Below are 19,552 nucleotides of genomic sequence, written 5' to 3' on the forward strand. Positions count from 1 at the left end.
CTGTTACTTGAGAAAAACATTTGGAATTGGGGAATGGTATACCAGGTAAAGTATTCCTTTCATTCCTTTTTCAGAAGAAAAGGAAACCATTTGTCAAACTAAGCTACTTGGCTTGGCTTACTTTGTGGCTATTTCAGGACATATTAAATATTTGGAATAGAGATCATGGAGTTATCATTATGAATGCTTTTCTTTTGATCAATGTGTTTCTTTGGAAGAAAAGTTTGAGGGGAGTGGCTGTGGAACCTGTTCATTGCTCACAGAAGTTTAGTGTATGCTGAAGTTTGAAGAGCCTTGTCATTTTCTCTGCAGGGAGAAATCTGTAGGTGTCTAAAAAATACTGAAGAACACCCTTTGGAAGATTTGTTCTGATCAGAGACCTTAAAATTGATATTGTGAAATAGACTCTACTCATATTAACTTCATAGGTTTGAGGACTAAGAAGTTAAGTTAGACATGAAGGATTTTAGTTTTCCTCCTATATAAAACTACCCTGGTTTGACAAATTGAGCTGAGGTGACAATTTTTATTCCATTTGCTTCTACAAATCCTAGTTTCCCTTTACCAGACCCAAGTTGAATTGGACACATGTCCCTCTGAGCTCTTACTGTTTCTGATTCATAACCCTTCTTTGTTGATGGTCCATTTTTATTGGATGAATGGACTGATGAAAGAGTTAATACTTGGGAGTTACCTTGTGGTGCAGTGGGTTAAGAACCTGGCATTGTCACTGCAGCAACTTGGGTTGCTGCTGTGGCACAGATTCAATCCCTGGCCCAAGAACTTCCACATGCCATCAGTGTGGCCAAAAAAAAAAAAAAAAAAGTTAATACTTAACACATATGTGCCAGATAGTGATTTACACGTATTAATTTATTTCATCCTCAGGACACAACCCAATGGAGTATTATGATTATTATTACCACCCCCGGAGTTCCCATCATGGCTCAGTGGTTAACGAATCCAACTAGGAACCATGAGGTTGCGGGTTCGGTCCCTGCCCTTGCTCAGTGGGTTAACGATCCAGCGTTGCCGTGAGCTGTGGTGTAGGTTGCAGACGCGGCTTGGATCCCGAGTTGCTGTGGCTCTGACGTAACCTGGCGGCTACACCTCCAATTAGACCCCTAGCCTGGGAACCTCCATATGCGTGGGAGCGGCCCAAGACATGGCAAAAAAGACAAAAAATAAAATAATAAAAAGTAAAACAAAAAATATTATTGGAGTTCCCGTCGTGGTGCAGTGGTTAACGAATCCGACTAGGAACCACTAGGTTGCAGGTTCTATCCCTGGCCTTGCTTAGTGGGTTAAGGATCGGTGTTGCTGTGAGCTGTGCTGTAGGTTGCAGACATGGCTTGGATCCCGCATTGCTGTGGCTGCAGCTTCAATTCGACCCCTAGCTGGGGAACCTCCATATGCCGCAGAAGCGGCCCAAGAAATGGCAAAAAAAAAAAAGACACACAAAAAAATATTATTACCACCCCCATTTTCCAGATGAGAAAGCTGAGGTACAGATATGTTAAGTAAATGCAACTAGAACATACTAGGAGCTGATAACTAACCTGAAATAATCCATCTCTCAAGTCCATTATTGCTATTCTATACAGAGCCTCCAAGTACCAGACTTCCTGTGGGTTTTTTTTTTTTTGGTTGTTTTTTTTTTGTCTTTTGTCTTTTTAGGGCCATACCTGCCGCATATGGAGGTTCCCAGGCTAGGGGTTGAATTGGAGCTACAGCTGCGGGCCTACATCACAACCATAGCAACTCAGGACTGAGCCGCTTCTGCGACTTACACCACAGTTCATGGCAATGCCGGATCCTTAACCCACTGAGCAAGGCCAGGGATTGAACCTGTGTCCTTATGGATCCTAGTCAGATTCGTTCCCACTGAGCCACGACGGGAACTCCGACTTTCTGTGTTTTGAAACTGGATTCTTAAGTACAGAGGACTCTGCAAGACTCAGTGCTCAAATGAATGAAGCTGAGTGATAGAATAAAGGTGATGGCCTTAAAATTTTGTGCTGTTGAGATTCTCTGTACTCCTCCAAATCAATATCATTTGCCTGCTTTCTTCCTTTCCTCGTTTATTATTTTTTGAATGTTCTTAAACCAACTATAATTCAATAAAACTTAAAATATAAATAAATGTTAAATTTTAGAACAGTTTTAGGTTTATTGAATTATTGTGAATATAGTACAGAGAGTTCTCATATGACCCAAACTCAGTCTTCCATCATTACTTAGATTATTATATACTAGGTCTCAAATAACAAACCATTATTCATACATTATTATTGTTAACTAAAAACTGTACTTCCTTTAGATTTCCTCAGTTTTCCCCTAATTCCTTTTTCTTTTCCAGAATTTCATCCAGTAGCACATTACATTTAGTAATCATGTCTTAAATTGACATGACATGTAGTCTATAGCTTCTGTGACAGTTTCTCAGACTTTTTTGGTTTTAAAGACCTTTACAGTTTAAAAAAATGATTAAAGTATAGTTGATTTACAATGTTGTGTTAAATTCTACCGTACGGCAAAATGACTCAGTTATGCATATATATTCTTTTTTTCATATTCTTTTCCATTATGGTTTATAACAGCATATTGAACATGGTTCCCTGAACTTGTTGTTTATCCATTCTATAGATAATAGTTTGCATCTGTTAATCCCAAACTCCCAATCCATCACTTACCTCCACCCCAAGGCAACCATAAGTCTATTCTCTATATCTGTAAGTTGATTTCTCTTTCGTACATTAGTTGATTTGTGTCATATCTTAGATTCTGCATATAAGTGACATCATATATTTGTCTTTCTCTGACATTTCACTTCATATTGCTGCAAATGATATTATTTCTAGTTCCATCCATATTGCTGCAAATGATATTATTTCTTTTTTATGGCCGAGTAGTATTCCATTTACACATCTTATTATCCATTCATCTGTTGATAGACATTTAGCTTATTTCCACATCTTGGCTGTTGTAAATAGTACTGCAGTGAATATAGAGGTGATGTACCTTTTCAAATTAGAAGGTTTTTTTTTCTGTCTATATGCTCAGAAGTGGGATTGCTGGATCATATAGCAATTCTATTTTTAATTTTTTGAGGATCCTCTCACTGTCTTCCATAGTGGTTACACCAATTTATATTCCTACCAACAGTGTAGGAGGGTTCCCTTTTCTCTGTACCCTCCCTAGCATTTGTTATTCATAGATTTTTTTAAGGATGGCCATCTGACCCATGTGAGGGTTACCTCTTTGTAGTTTTGATTTGCATTTCTCTAGTAATGAATGATGATGAGCATCTTTTCATGGGCCTATTGGCCATCTGTTTATCTTCTTTAGAAAAATGAAGACCTTTACCGTTTGAGCATCAGTGATTCATTATTTTATAAAATATCCCTTAATTGGGACATGTTGTTTGATATTTTCCTCATGATCAAACTTGGGTACTGTGTTATGAGTGGGGGAACCACAGAGGGAAAGTGCTGTTGTCATCATGTCATATCAAGTGTACATAATATCAATGTGACTTATCACTGTTGATGTTAACATTGATCATCTGCCTTGATGCAATGTTTGTCAGTTTTTTCCAGTATAAAGTTATTATTTTTTTTCTCCCCTTCCATATTGTATTTTTTGAAAGAAAGTAACTCTATGCAGCCCATACTTAAGGAATGGGAATGTATGCTCTATTTCCTTAAAGGCAGAGTAAATACATGAATTATTTGAAGTTCATTCATTCACTTTATCATTTATTTGTGTTTCAGTAAGACTCATGGATATGCATTTTATATTTGAGATTATTATCCAGTACTTCTTTATTTTCTTGGTCAGATTATTCCAGCTATGGCCATTGGAAGCTCTGTCAATTCACTCCTATGACCCTTTGACATACCTCCTTCATTATGGGCTATTTTGTTTAGAGTTTTATGTTTTGTTTTCTTTTGTTTTTCAACATTTTCTTATTTTCTGGCACTACACAATACTCCAGGCTCACCTTGTATATTTCCTACTCCACTCCTTGAATCAGCCATTTCTCTAAGAAACCCTGCTTCTTTTTATTGATAAAAGATATTGGAACCAGATCTAGGTGTTGAGTATACTCATTTTTATGAGGGTGTCATTTCTTCTAGAACTTTTCAGCTGTCAGAGGAAGGAGATAAATGCATATATACTTACATATGTATGTGTGTACATCTTTACAAATATTTACCTATGTAACCATCTGTATCTGTAATTAAGCTAGATATGAGTCCTATTGATGTCTCCAGTTCTAATCCATTACCACATGGATCATTCCATCTCCACGTCTTGTTCCTCCCACTCCCTCCGTATGCAATTCCAGTATGCATGTGTGATGGTTTCACTGTTGTTAACCCGTAGCCCCTCTCCAGGAAGGAAAATTATGAACTAGAGTACAATGTTTATGTACAGTTCCTTTAACAGATTCTACTCATTTTCAGTATTACTTAGGTCACACCTTATTCCTCTACTATATTCAGTGAGGTGGCTTCATACATTTATAATACACTTAAATTATTATTATTATTGTTATTATTATTATTATTTTGCTTTTTAAGGCTGAAACCACAGCATAGAGAGATTCCCAGGCTAGGGGTCCAATTGGAGCTATAGCTGCCGACTTATGCCACAACCACAGCAACATCAGATCTGAGCCATGTCTTCGACCTACACCACAGCTCACAGCAATGTCAGATCCTTAACCCACTGAGAGAGGCCATGGATCCAACCCGCAACCTCATGGTTCCTAGTCGGATTCGTATCTGCTGCTCTACGAGGGGAACTCCCATTTAAATTATTTTATCACACTTTAGCTTCCATCATGGGATCTCCTGACCTCCTACATTATTTTAAATTATTAATATATATCAATGTTTCCTTTTTATAAAGTTCTGTGGATTTTTGTAAATGTTACTGTCATAATCACCATTACAGTGATATAGAATAGTTTTATTGCCCTAAATAATCCCTCATGCTTCACTTACTTAATTCCCTTCAGCCCCCAAACTCCAGCACTCAAAGATACATTTAATGACTATTGTTTTTGCTTTTTCCAGAATTTTATGTGATAGGAAGCATACAGTTTGTAGCTTTTTCAGACTTTCTTCACTTAGTCATATTCATTTAAGATTTAGCCATGTCTTTTTGTGGCTTGATTGCTCTTCTTTTTATCACTGAATAATATTCCATTATATGGATGTCCCATAGTTTGTTTTTCCATTTACTAAGATGAAGGGGCATATTAATTGCTTCTAGTTTTGACAGTTATGAATAAAGCTAACATTCTTATGTTGGTTTTTCTGTGGATGTCATCAGTTGAGTAGTTATGTAGGAGCGCAACTGCTTCAATGTATGGTATGTTGGTTTTGTAGGGCTGCCATAAGAAAATACAACAAACTAGATGGACTAAAACAACAGAAATTTATCCTCTCTTGGTTCTACAGGATGGAAGTATCACATCAAGGCGTGAGGTTTGGTTCCTTCTGAGGACTCTGAGGAAGAACCTATTGGATACTTTTCTCCTAGCTTCAGATGATTGCCAGCATTCTTTGGCATTCCTGGGCTTGTAGATGCATCATTTCAATCCCTGCCTCCATCTTCATGGGGTATTCTCCCTGTGTGTCTATATGTCCTCTCTTCTTATAAGGACATCAGTCAGATTGGATTAAGGGCCTAACCAATTCTAGTATAGTATCTTTTTTGTTTGTTTGTTTTTGCTTTTTAGGGCAGCATCTGCAGCATATGGAGGTTCCCAGGCTAGGGGTCTCATCAGAGCTACAGCTGCAGGCCTACACCACAGACACAGCAATGCCAGATCTGAGCCCATCTGTGACCTATACCACAGCTCACGGCAATGCCGGATCCTTACCCACTGAGCGAGGCCAGGGATCCAACCCGCAACCTTATGGTTCCTAGTCAGATTCATTTCTGCTAAGCCACAATAGGAACTCCCTTGTATAGTATCATCTTAACTAATTACATCTGCAACAAATAAGGTCACATCCTATAATGCTGATGGGGTAGGATTTCAATATATCTGGTGGTGGGAGGAAGACGCAGTTCAGTCCATAATGGATGTAAATTAATGCTGCAGTGAACTTGGGGGTGCATATACCTTTTGGAGTTAGTGTTTTCATTTTCTGTGGATAAATACCCACAAATGGAATTACGGGATCATGTGGTAGTTCTAGCTCTAATTTTTTGAGAAAATTCTATATGACTTTCCACAGTGGCTGTACCAATTTTTGTTCCCACCAGCAATGCAGGAGGGTTTCCTTTTCTCTACATCCTTACCAATGCTTGTTATTCTTATCATTTTGATAGTAGCTATTCTAATAGGTATGAGGTGGTATCTCACTGTGGTATTATGTTTTTGTTTGTTTTTTTAGGGCCACAGCCACAGCAACGTCAGTCAAATCCTTAACCCTAGGGATCAAACTCACATCCTCATGGATACTAGTTGTATTTGTTATTGCTAAACCACAATGGAGACTCCTCACTGTGGTTTTGATTTGCATTTCTTTGATGATTACTGATATTGAGCATCTTTTCATGTACCTGTTGATCATCTGTATGTCTTCTTTGGAAAAATGTCTATTTGATCTTTTGCTCATTTTTAAATTGGGTTTTTGTTTGTTTTTTATTTTGCTGTTATAGGAGTTCCTTACATATTTTAGATATTAACCTCTTATTAGATATGTGATTTGAAAATATTTTCTTCCATTCTGTAGTTTGTCTTTTTGTTTTGGTGGATTGTTTCTTTTGTTGGGCAGAAAATTTTTAGTTTGAGGTAATCCTATTTGTTTATTTTTGCTTTTGTTTTTGGTATCAATTGAAAAAAAAAGTCATCACCAAGACTGATATCAAGGAGTTTACTCCCTACATTTTCTCTAGGAGTTTTATGGTTTCAGGTCTTACATTTAAGTAAATCCATTTTAAGTTAATTTTTGTGTATAGTGTAAGATAGTGGTCAAGATTCATTCTTTCAGAGTTCCCATGATGGCTCAGCAGAAACGAATCTGACTAGCATCAGATTTGTAGGTTCAATCCCTGGCACCTCTCAGTGGGTAGGTTAAGGATCTGGCATTGCCGTGAGCTATGGTGTAGGTCACAGATGTAGCTCTGATCCCACATTGCAGTGGCTGTGGTATAAGCCATTGACTACAGATCCAATTTGACCCCTAGCCTGGGAACCTCCATATGCCATGGGTGTGGCCCTAAAAAAGACAAGACAAAAAAAAAGTCATTCTTTCTTTTGCATGTGACTATTCAGTTTTCTCAACACTATTTATTGAAGAGACTGTCCTTTTTCCTCTGTGTATTCTTGGCTCCTTTATCATAAATTAATTTGCCACATATGCATGAGTTTATTTGGGGGCTCTGTAATTCTGTTCCATTGATCAATATGTCTGTTTTTATGTTAATACTGTACTGTTTAGGTTACTATCACTTTGTAATACAGTTCGAAATCAGGGAATGTGGAGTTCCCACTGTGGTGTAGTGGGCTAAATACTTGACATTGTCTCTGGTTTGATCCCTGTCCCAGCACAGTGGGTTAGGGATCTGGTGTTACCACAGCTGTGCTGTAGTTTGCAGCTGTGGCTAAATCTAGCCCAGGAACTTCCATATGCTGTGGGTATGGCAAAAATAAAATAAAATAAAATAAAATAAATTCACGGAGTGTGATGCCACAGTTTTGTTCATCTTTCTCAGGATTGCTTTGGTTATTGTGGTTTTTTGTGGTTTCATACAAACTTACAATTGTTCTATTTTTGTGAAAAATACCATTGGAATTTTGCCAGGAATTGCATTGAACCTTAGATTGGGTATTATGGACATTTTAACAATACTAATTCTTCCACTCTATGAACATGTAGTATCTTTCCTTTTTTTGGTATTTTCAGTTTTTTTCATCAGTGTCTTATAATTTTCAGTGTATGGTCTTTCACCTACTTACTTAAATTTATTCCAGGGTATTTTATTCTTTTTGATGCAACTATAGGTTTCTTTTTTCTTTATTTCTTTTTCTGATAGCTTGTTATTAGTGTAGTAGAAATGCAACAGATTTTTGTATATTGATTTTATATTCTGCAACTTTACTGTGTTTATTAGCTCTAACAGTTTTTGGTGGAGTCTTTTGGTTTTTCTATATAGAATATAGCTATAATCTTTATACCTTTTATATCCTTTTCTTGTCTTTGTACTAGCTAGGTTTTCTAGTCTAGTGTTGAATAAGAATGACAGGATAAGATATCCTTTTCTTGTTCCCAGTCTTGGGGGAAAAGTGTTCAGTTTTTCACCATTAAGTGTGATGTTAGCTATAGCTATATTGTAGATAATTCCTTATCAAATTGAGCAAATTCCCTTATGTTCTTGGTTTTCTAAGAGCTTTTGTCATGATTGTTGGGTTTTATCAACTGTTTTTTCTGCAACAATGATTTTTTTTTTCTTCTTTGGTTTATTGGTAGTGAATCACATTTATTTATATTCAAATGTTGAGCCAGTCTTGCATACACCTAGGATCAGTTTTACTTGATCATCATGTACAATTCTTCTCATACATTCTTGACTTTGAGTTGCTAACATTTTATTGAGGATTTTTGCATCTATACCCCTGAGAGGTATTGATCTGTAGTTTTCCTTTCTCATAACATCCTTGTTTTTGTTGTTAGGGTAAAGGTTGCCTTGTAGAATGAGTTAGGAAGTGTTCCCTTTGTTTGTCAAAGGCCAAATCAAGTGAAAACAGCTACTCTTTACTGCTGCTAGAATTATTTTCCTCAAATTCTCCATTTTTCCCTGTTGCCTAGGGTAAAGCACTTCACAAGGTAGCCACTACCTGTGTTTTCCATTCTCTTCTGCCCTTTTCTGGCATAAATTCTAGTGACACTTCCATTTCTCTACTTAGTATAATATCTACCAAGTATTATCAGTGTCATATTAGACAGGTTAATTTAATTTCTCTGAGCCTTAATTTCTTTGTGTAAAGTAGGGAATAATAATACTTTTCTCATGAGATTACTTACGGAAAGAACAAGAGGAATATATCTCAGGTATTTCATTCCCTGATTCTTCTACTCCCAAACACCATGACTTTTAAAACTTTACTCTCTGTATATATGCTACTCTTTTTCTGATTAATCCCCTTCCTTCTATGTCCCATCTTTCCCCAAGTTTATCTAACAAAAGCATCATTCAAAACCCTCTTCAAATACCTCTTCCAATTGTATCACCTCTGTATCACCATCCTTTGTGCCTCTTGGTTTCCCTGTGTTCTCACTTCTACTTGAGTTTGAATTACGTTCCACTGTATTTATATGGTTCTTTCCCATAAACTGGAACTCTCAGGACTCATGCCCAGTCTACCTAGCAGTTTCTGGGGAATAGTAGATTTCCATTTAATGCCTTGTGAATGATTGAATAAGAGAGAAAAAGAAAGAGTAATTTTTATGACTCATTAATTGTTGTTGTTCTTATTGATCTTTTGAGCTCATCTCAGATAAAGATCTCTTTATCTGAACAAGAGGGACATCTTGGCTATGGTTACCAGTAGGTAGGTGATCTACTATCACCTACCTCCAGTTATTATAGACATGGAGGTAATGAAGAAAAAATTCCTGTAAATGGTTTGGAGGGCTTGGAGGTTTTTGAAAAAACTTTATTAAAATGTTTAACATAGGAGTTCCTGTCGTGGCTCAGCAGAAATGAATCTGACTAGCATCCATGAGGACCCAGGTTCCATCCCTAGCCTCACTCAGAGGGATAAGGATCTGGTGTTACTGTGAGCTGTGGTGTAGGTTGCAAATGCAGCTTGGATCCCATGTTGCTGTGGCTGTAGGGTAGGCTGGCAGCTGTGGCTCCAATTCAACCCTTTGCCTGAGAACCTCCATATGCCACAGGTGCAGCCCTAAAAAGACAAGTAAAATAAAATAAAATATCTAACATAGAGTCTTCTTGCTTTCTTTCAAGTCACCCTTTAGTTTGAAATTTTTTATCTTGAACACTAGCAACATAGAAATGCATTTTTCAATTTTTAAGGAAGTTTACCTTGATTTATTGGGAAGTTGGTGCAGTTTTGTTCAGGGCTCCTGCTGTTTTGCACAGCTGTCTTGGACAAGATTCAAAATAAAACACAGAGGTGACAACAATGGTAAGTTAAACCGTACCCAGATAGAGTCAGACACAAAGTAGCTTCCTGGAATATAATGTTTATAATTCACAGAAGCATTGAAAGACACAAAGCACTATACGCCATTATCTCATCCTAAGGCACTCTTATTATACATTAATACTTCCAAATACACTTTTAGAAGGATGTTGCAAATGTTCTTGCCTTACTAGTTTTTATTAAATAGAATATTCTTAATGGGATAGAAATTATTTAAAATCTGGAAGGGAGGTTAAAATTGTTATCCCATAATCTGCTTTTTTTGTTTTTTTTTTAAAGTAATGGACTTAAGTTTCCACAGAACTCGAAGAGTCCAAAGGATCCACATCTGCATTGGGAATTGGACAACAATTATGAATATACTTAAATGCTCCAGACTTTTCATATATAGCAGCTGAGGGTTGTTGTCAATTGAGGTCTTATTTCTTTACATTAGAACATTTTAAGCCATTTTTTTCCATTAGACATTGATTAATATACATTTTACTCCTGTGTTAAATAAATAAATATTACTGAGGGTCTTCTCTTTGAGAAGTTATTATAAATATAGATTAAGAAACACACCTACTATCTGAAATTTAAGTCAGAAAATGAAGGGTTGGGGAGTGTATGTCTCTGTGTGATATATATAAAATGTAGAATACTGGAAATGTTGGAAATCAAGTTTACAATATAACTTCTAGGGTACTTTTGTGGAAGGAACCATTAATTCCAGCTTGATTAAGTCAGAAGGCTTTGTAGAGGAGGTAGATTTAAGGTAGGTCTTATAGAAGAGGTAAATAGAAAGCCAGCCTTGAAAAAAAGGAAAATTGAAGAGTTTATTGACTAGTTTTGTGAGATGTTATTTCACAGAACTGAGGTTGAACCTGAAGGTTTGAGGCTATGACATTTCTACTTAACTTCAGCTACTGCCGCTTTACTTTTTCTGTTTTATAAATATTGAATTTCTATGTAATATTTTATTTGAAAATGGCTTACATTGCTTTTTAAAAGTTTAAGAACTGGAGTTCCTGTCGTGGCGCAGTGGAAACGAATCCGACTAGGAACCAGGAGGTTTCGGGTTTGATCCCTGGCCTTGCTCAGTAGGTTAAGGATCTGGTGTTGCTATGAGCTGTGGTGTAGGTTGCAGACGTGGCTCGGATCTGGCGTTGCTGTGGTTGTGGTGTAGGCCAGCGGCTACAGCTCCGATTGGACCCTTAGCCTGGGAACCTCCATATGCCCTATGTGTACAGCCCTTAAATGACAAAAAAAAAAAAAAAAAAAAAAAAAAAAGATAAAAATAAATAAATAAATTAAAATAAAAGTTTAAGAACTGCTTTTCTAGTTTCCTACTGTCTTTTTGTATATTATAATGGTGTCAAGTATGTATCTTTCTTAAGTTTTATCTAATTTTACTCATAAGTAATCCAAAAGTTTTCAATCTTTGGCATTTTCTGCAAGTTTTAACTTCATTCTCCTTCTTTCAAGCTATGAAGTTAATTCAAAGTGTTAAACTAGACACAGGGGAACAAGGTCATGAGGAAAAGAAGATTTGGTGTGTATTGTAGCCATTTCTTTCTTTCTTTCTTCTTTCTTTCTTTCTTCTTTCTTTCTTTCTTTCTTTCTTTCTTTCTTCTTTCTTTCTTTCTTTCTTTCTTTCTTTCCTTTTCCTTTTTTTTCTTTTTAGGGCTGCACCTGTGGCACATGGAGATTCCCAGGCTAAGGGTCGAGTCGGAGCTATAGCCACCAGCCTATACCACAGCCACAGCAACATCAGATCCAAGTCACGTCTATGACCTACACCACAGCTCACAGCAATGCTGGATCCTTATCCCATTGAGTGAGGCCAGGAATTGAACCTGCATCTTCATGGATGCCAGTCAGATTCATTTCCGCTGAGCGACGATGGGAACTCCACATTGTGGCCATTTCTTTATCTTCAGTCTATGGCCTTTCACAGAGCTTCCAGCAGTGCTGGGTTGGGACAGTTGGTTGCGAGGTTCACAACCTCTGTGGTCTGTAGGAGCCACTGTGAGAAGGGGCCAGGGAAGAATTTACCATTTTCAGTGGAAATCAAGTGGTGGTTACTAGTTAGGATGACTTTGTACTTTGAATCTGGATTTGCTATTCCTTTCTTTACATTAAGACACTAGCTACTAAAAAAATAATCAAGTGGTGGAAATCAAGTGGTGGTTACTAGTTAGGATGACTTTGTACTTTGAATCTGGATTTGCTATTCCTTTCTTTACATTAAGACACTAGCTACTAAAAAAATAATCCATGAAACAGATATGAAGAGGGGCATTTGCAGTCTCTTTGAAAAAAAGGATCAAACTCTTGAATTATGTTTGTAAATAACTTAAGGCATAACAAAAGGAAATCTAAACTAGGATGTATTTTTAAATGATGATACTATTTCCTGTTTTGAAATATAGTAAATGAGATGTTTACAGAGAGTAAAAATTATTAAGGCAGCTAGGCATTCAATTGTTTTACCATAACATTTGAAAGGAAGTTTTTTTTTTCCCTTTTTCTTTCTTTTTTTTTTAGGCAAGATTTATTAAGATAGGATGCTTATAAGAGATGCAAATGGGCAGGCAAGGAGGCTCTGCCCCGAGGATCCAGTGGGCTATAGTTTTATCATCCAAGGGGAGTGGGGCTCGGAAAAGATCCCCTTTTGGTAGCTCCTCCTTGGTGTCTGGTAAGGTGTGTATTCAAATCAGCAAAAGGGCAGTCCTCAAACTCCTGCTCTTGGTCTGAATCTGAAGGCAGGCCTCATCCCATCCCCCACCCAACAACCTGAGGCAATTCTTGCACCTCCACTAGTCAAGCAAGCCTGCCTTGTTCGAATGGTTTTTTGAGCGGTTTATTAACTTACAGATCTCCCAACATCCCCTAAGTTTCCCTGTCTATGATACCTGTGCCTACTCTATCCCTACCATTCCCCTCTCCAGGTATTTTACCCCTTTATGCTTAAAGAGGATATTGAGCGAAGACATTAACTACTTCCTGCTGAGATAGGGCATAGGCTTGCCTAGGAAAAGAGTAAAACACATGGCTAACTGTCCCTTTTCTGCTGAGAGGGGCATAAGCCAATGTCTCTCTGGTTAACATTATTTTCCCAGCTACCCTAGAGATTAAACACCATACGGTGAAACCAGTAGCACCAGGAGGACCAGCACTTCTATGAGCACCTTTGGGTCCGGGAGCACCAATGTTGCAAATGGAGCCGGGGGACCAGCATTGCCTTTAGCACCAGCATCACCAGGTTCACCTTTTAAACCAAGTTGGCCATTAGCACCAGGGGGCCAGTGAAGCCAGCAGGGCTGGAGGAATCAGGCTCACCATGTTCTCTGGGGAAACCTCTCTCACCTCTTGCTCCAGAGGTGCCGGGAGCACCAAGGTCTTTAGGAACACCTGGGTTTGCCTGCAGTGGGGCTAGCAAATCTGGGGGACCCCTAGGCTCCACCTTCTCCATATTTGCTAGCAGGACCAACAGTACTAGAGGGTCCAGGAATATCTCACTCTACAACTTTGCCAGGCTCTCCAGTGGTACCTCGCCCACGATGCTCGCCAGGGGGTCCAGGCAGGCCAGCAGGTCTGGGTTCACCTTGGGCTCCTCACTTTCCTTTTTCTCCAGCAGGGCCAGAGGGGCCTTTAATACCAGTGGGGCCAGGCTCTCCCTTGGTGCCAGTGTCTCCTGTGCTTTCAGGAGCACCAGGTTTACTACTATTACTCTTGGGACCAGGGGTGCTGCTGGTGCCCGAGGTCCAGAGGGGCTCCTCAGGCTCCTTGGGGACCAGCTTCACCCTTAATGCCAACAGCACTAGGGAAGCCAGGAGGACCATCAGGACCAGTGGGACCAGGGTATCCAGTAGCACTAGTAGCATCATCATTTCCATAAGCACCAGCAGGGCCAGAGGTCCAGTGTCTTCTCTCTTACCATGGGGGCCCATCTGACCTGGAGCTCCATTTTCACCAGAGCTGTCAAGATTTCCAACTTTATCATTTTTGCCAAGAGGGTCAGGAGGACCACGGGGACCCATGGTACCTGAGGCTCCAGACTTACCGGGGGCCCTTGGAAATCTTGCAGACCAGGTGCGCCAGTGTCTCCTTTGGGTCCCTTGACTCCTGAGGTTTCCTGGTCCATGGGTGACACCTCACCTTTGGGGAACCCTTTCTTCATACATGATTTAGGGTCTTAACAGTATTCTCCTCTGCCTCTGATTTTAAGGGGTACTGCTTTTTGCAGGGATATTCCTGCCCAGATCTCAACTGTATATCTTTGTCCAAGCCTGAAACCTCAATATTCCACACTTCAGGGTCCACTAAGCCTTCTACTTCAGCTTCAGATTCAATTGGTTCCTTTCTGTTTTCTGTTAGAACCATTTGGTGATGAGGGTGGTTCCCTTGTTCCACCAGAAACAGAGTAACCCCTAACTTAGTTAATAAATCTCTTCCTATTAAAGGGATGGGACAATTAGGCACAAACAGAAAGGAAATGTAAAAGTAGCTGGCCATTGATGTTGCACAAGTGGGGCTCCAGGAAAATGTGCCCTTGCCTCTTCCCTGACAGCCCCATTACGTACTCCTTATGATTACTATGCTTTCCAGTCCTTTGGTTTAAGAACAAGAGGGTTGCACCAGTATCTGTAAGAAGTTCTATTAAGTGACCTTTCACATCAAAGACCACTCAAGGCTCAGCATTTGTTATGTAGATGGTATCTCTGGGCAGAGCTGGTTTTGGCCCCTGCCCCACTGGATCTTCTGATTTTCAAACCATCAATGGCTAAGGGACCCCTGTTGCTCTCTGGCATCTGGGGCATTCCCTCTTCCAGTGGCCTTGCTGCTTGTGGAAGGCACATCAATCGCAATCTTCTCTCCAGTGTCCTTTTGTCCACACGGTACACTGGTCCTGTCTGGGTTCCTGTGGGCCTAGTGATCCGCCAGGGCCAGATTGGCCCAGAAAAACCAGCCTCCCCCCATTGGTGGTCTTTGAACACACAAAGCCACTGCAATCATTTAAGCCTTTTGCATATTTCTCTGGGTGCATTCAAACTTTTTGGCCACATCCTATTTTAGATGTTATCCCTTCCAAGGTAGTTTCCCAACCAAGTATTAGCGCTGGAGAAGTTGCCAACAGAAGGTGTCCCCAACAGTGTCCATGATGGGTGGGAGTTCGTATGGCTGCAAGCTGGAAATAAAGTGTCAGCACCCACAAGGGCTGGGGCAGTAAAAAGTGTGCTTTAGTGGTCACACAGGTCTTCAGTGTCTGGACTCACTGAGGTTCAGGCTCCTCATGCCTCCGTGCAGAAGGAATTCAGCAAGAGACAAAGTGATAGGTAAAAAATAGATTTATTAAGATAAGATGCTTGTAAGAGACGCAAGCAGGCAGGCAAGGAGGCTCTGCTGTTTTTTTGTTTGTTTGTTTCCAAATGCTTTCTATATATTCCTGCCTCTTTAAACGTTGTACACTAAGCATAATTTAACCTCTTTTTAGTTACTCAAGGTTATCAACTACTGAGACAAGTTAGGTCCTTTACTTAAATCTCTTAGACTGTTTTAAATTATGTGTCTGTTTCTTAGTCTTCATTTTTGGTATGCCAAGGCCTTTTTCTTCCATGTCCTACGTGAGTTTATGCATAAAATGAAAGATTGTATATTTTTATTAATATTGGTACTGAGGCTATTAATGATAAATAACATTAGAAAAGAGAAATGAAGAATATTATCAGTTGTTCTGTCACTTTTCAGTATACTTATATTTAAAATCCGTATTTTAGGTTATTTCATAATATGTCAATTTATCACGAGTTGGTTATCTTTTCTAATTCCACCATTAATTCCTGATATTTATTACTTTTTTATTCCAACATCTTCATAGTATTCTTAGTTTTCTTTACCTTATTAGTTTATGACACAGTGTATACTATGAAGTTATTGAACTGTTTTCTGTACTTCTGATGTCATTAATATTTCATTAAAGTAAAATCAAGCCCAGGTTAGATCTTAAAATATGCAACTTCTCCATATAATTTAAATTTTATTATTTTTGTTACAGTTGTTAATACTTTGCAAGTAACATTTGATTTTTGATTCTAAACCCAATTTGAATTTGTTTCTTAGGAAGATTTTCTTAGATACCCATTCCATTAAAATTTCTGAAGTTCAGATATGTTATGTTTTCTCTAGTCCACTGGTTCCACAAAACCATGGTCAATTTTTTATTTTGACATGGATAATATTTAATAAATGAGGACTGTGACTAGCATATGTTGCCATTATCGTAATTTTGACATACCTCATTTCTTTTTATAGATTAAAGTTGAGTTCCTTAAGTAATAGTTGACAGGCTGTGCACTTTTGAGCATATTCTGTACAAAGGTTCATTTAAGAAGTTTGGAGCTGTTATTAGCTCTAGTAGAAGACAAAGGAAGAAAAAAAAAAAGGAAGACAAAGGAAGAGAAAGAACAGAGAAGTTGTCCAGTAATTTAGTTATATTGGGAAAACAAAGTGCATCCCTATCCAATAAAAATGTCAGAAACCAAATACATTTCACCTTGCTGTAATATTTCCCTGGGGTTCATGTGACATTGCATTGTAGGAGAAATTATAACTTTGTCTAATATAGAAATAACCTATACAAATTCCACTCTAGAGGAGAAAACTATATAGTTCGAACCCAGCAAAATTTACTTTGAGGTGAGGTGGGGTTTTTTTAGCCCCCAAAATCATCTCCAAAAATATTCTCTAAACATACAAAATTAAGTTTTATGTATTTAGTCCTTTTAAAAACATTCATGGTTTTCTTATCCCTTAATAGTTCTGTCTTTTTTCTTTACTGCCTAAGCCAATTTAAACAGCAATTTTTATTTTTTGTAGCATTCTGTGTCTTTTTCTTAGAATAACAATTTGATTCTGCAGCCTTATTTGATTCTCATTTTTGTTTGCTTTTCAGCAAATAGTGGTTAATCTCAGGATTTTGTGATCATCTTTTATTTTTTAACCTTTGAAGGCTTTCATTCATTAGGACTCTGTTTTTAGTGAATAGTGGCATTTTGGCAAGTGGTAGAAGACGTGGTTAGTATTTTGTTTTTGTTTTCTTCTTGCTTGTTTCCTTTTCACTTTATATAGCTATAATTCTTACTTTTCTTTAAAAAAAACCTTTTCTAGGAGTTCCCATCATGGCTCAGCAGAAACAAATCTGACTAGAATCCATGAGGATGCAGGTTCGATCCCTGGCCTCGCTCAGTGGGTTAAGGATCTGGCCATTACTGTGAGCTGTGGTGTAGCCCACAGATTCGGCTCTGATCTGGTGTGGCTATGGCTGTGATGTAGGCCAGCGGCTACAGCTCCAATTCAACTCCTAGAATGGGAACCTCCATGTGCCATGGGGGAGGCCCTGAAAAGAAAAAACAAAAAAAAACAACCCAACTTTTCCATTAAGGCTTCCTTCATACTTCCTCTATGGTATATATAAGACCCATCTTAAATGGGCCTCAGTTTTGAATCTGAGTAGTGAATCTCTGCAGTTGCTTAATTTACATTTTCAAAAATTACTGGATTGAAATTTCAAGTTCTTGCTAATGGTTCTAAAGTGATTGCTATGTATCAGCACAAGAATTGACAGGATATTACAAGTTACTTGTTCAACTGAAAGCATTCTAAGAAATTTTGCCTCATAAGCTTTTGATTGATTTGCATTTGACTCCTTTTTTTGAAAGCAGAAGTAATTTTCTTCTTGTCAGAAATAAGTAGTGGCCTTATTTATTTACTTCACTTCCACCACGATTTTATGTCATTACATAACTGAAGAAATTATTTAATATACTGTCTGATTTCAACATGAGTTTCTTTATTCTTTATTCTGATATTGTCATCAAATTAATAATAGTGTTGCCACATAAAAAAAGATGTAAAAACACTACACTGTAATTATTTACACTATCCAAGGAAAGGATTTATTCATCTTCTCTTTTATAAAATCTCTGACTGACTTGATCTGCAATCATTATTGGCAATAATCACTTTGCCAAGTACAAATGTTCATTCTCTGCTCTTTCCTTCTTAGTCTTTGTTTTCATATACTTTAGAAAGACTCTTATGTTTAATTTGTGGTAAGTATATTCATAGCATTATTATATAACATGGATGATTTTGTGGTTTTCATACATTTTTCTTTCCTGTAGGGCACTCTTTTTTTAATTCTCTGTGTTTATTACAACTAAAATTTTAGTGATACAAGTTATTTATTCTTCCATTTGTTTAACAGTTAAATTTTGATTATAACGGCTTAAATATAGCATTTTAATTAATTAACTGAAATAACAGATAATCAAATAAGTGTACAATTTAGATTCCTTTTCAGAGCCTTCATTAAACATCTTGAATTAATCTTTTTCTGTTAAATTACTAATCTAAATAGTTGTGAAGTTAAAAGCCAAATTCTTTTTTTGTTAAAGTTATTCTGTACAGGCAAGTAGAACACACTATTTTTATACTGCCTTAGAACTGGAGTTGAAGATCCATTAAGGAACAAGTTTCCCCAGAAATTAATTTGAAGTTTAAGAATAAAATCCTGAAAGTGTTAAGTTTTTTTGTTTTGTTTGTTTTTGTTTTTTTGTCTTTTTAGGCATATGGAGGTTCCCAGGCTAGGGGTCAAATCGGAGCTGTACCCACTGGCCTACACGACAGCCACAGCAACACAGGATCCAGGCTATGTCTGCGAAATTACACCACAGCTCATGGGAACCCCAGATCCTTAACCTCCTGAGTGAGACAAGGGATCAAACCTGGGTCCTCATGGATGCTAGTCAGATTCATTTCTTCTGAGCCTCGATGGGAACTCCAAATTTGGTTTTATCTTTTTTTTTAATTACTTAATGAAATTTATTACATTTATAGATGTACAACAATCATCACAACCAAATTTTACAGCATTTCCATCCCAAACCCTCAGTGGATTCCCCCACCGCCCAACCTGTCTCATGTGGAAACCATAAGTTTTTTGAAGTCTGTGAGTCAGTATCTGTTTTGCAATGAAGTTCAGTCTGTCCTTTTTTCAGATTCCACATGTCAGTGAAAACATTTGATGTTGGTGTCTCATTGTCTGACTGACTTCACTTAGCGTGATAATTTCTACGTTCATTCATGTTGCTAAAAATGCCACTATTTCGTTCATTTTAATGGCTTCGTAGTATGCCATTGAGTATTTGTACCATATCAACTTGATGCAGTCCTCTGTCAATGGACATTTAGGTTGTTTCCATGTCTTGGCTATTGAAAAGAGAGCTGCAATGAACATCAGACTATATGTGTCTTTGCGAGTCTTGGTTTTCTCTGGATAGATGCCCAGGAGTGGGATTGCTGGATCAAATGGTA

At 37.9% G+C, this 19,552-nt stretch overlaps 1 protein-coding gene and 1 pseudogene across 2 annotated transcripts in view; both read left to right on the forward strand.

Moving 5' to 3' along the window:
- Positions 1–19,552, forward strand: part of ZRANB3 (zinc finger RANBP2-type containing 3) — a 305,507-nt gene that overhangs the window by 137,144 nt on the left and 148,811 nt on the right. The gene's annotated exons all lie outside the window — the stretch shown is intronic.
- On the forward strand, positions 12,118–12,339 carry LOC125122335 (cytochrome c oxidase subunit 7C, mitochondrial-like; annotated as a pseudogene).

This window comes from Phacochoerus africanus, chromosome 3 (assembly GCF_016906955.1).
Source record: "Phacochoerus africanus isolate WHEZ1 chromosome 3, ROS_Pafr_v1, whole genome shotgun sequence".
NCBI classification, from domain to species: domain Eukaryota; kingdom Metazoa; phylum Chordata; class Mammalia; order Artiodactyla; family Suidae; genus Phacochoerus; species Phacochoerus africanus.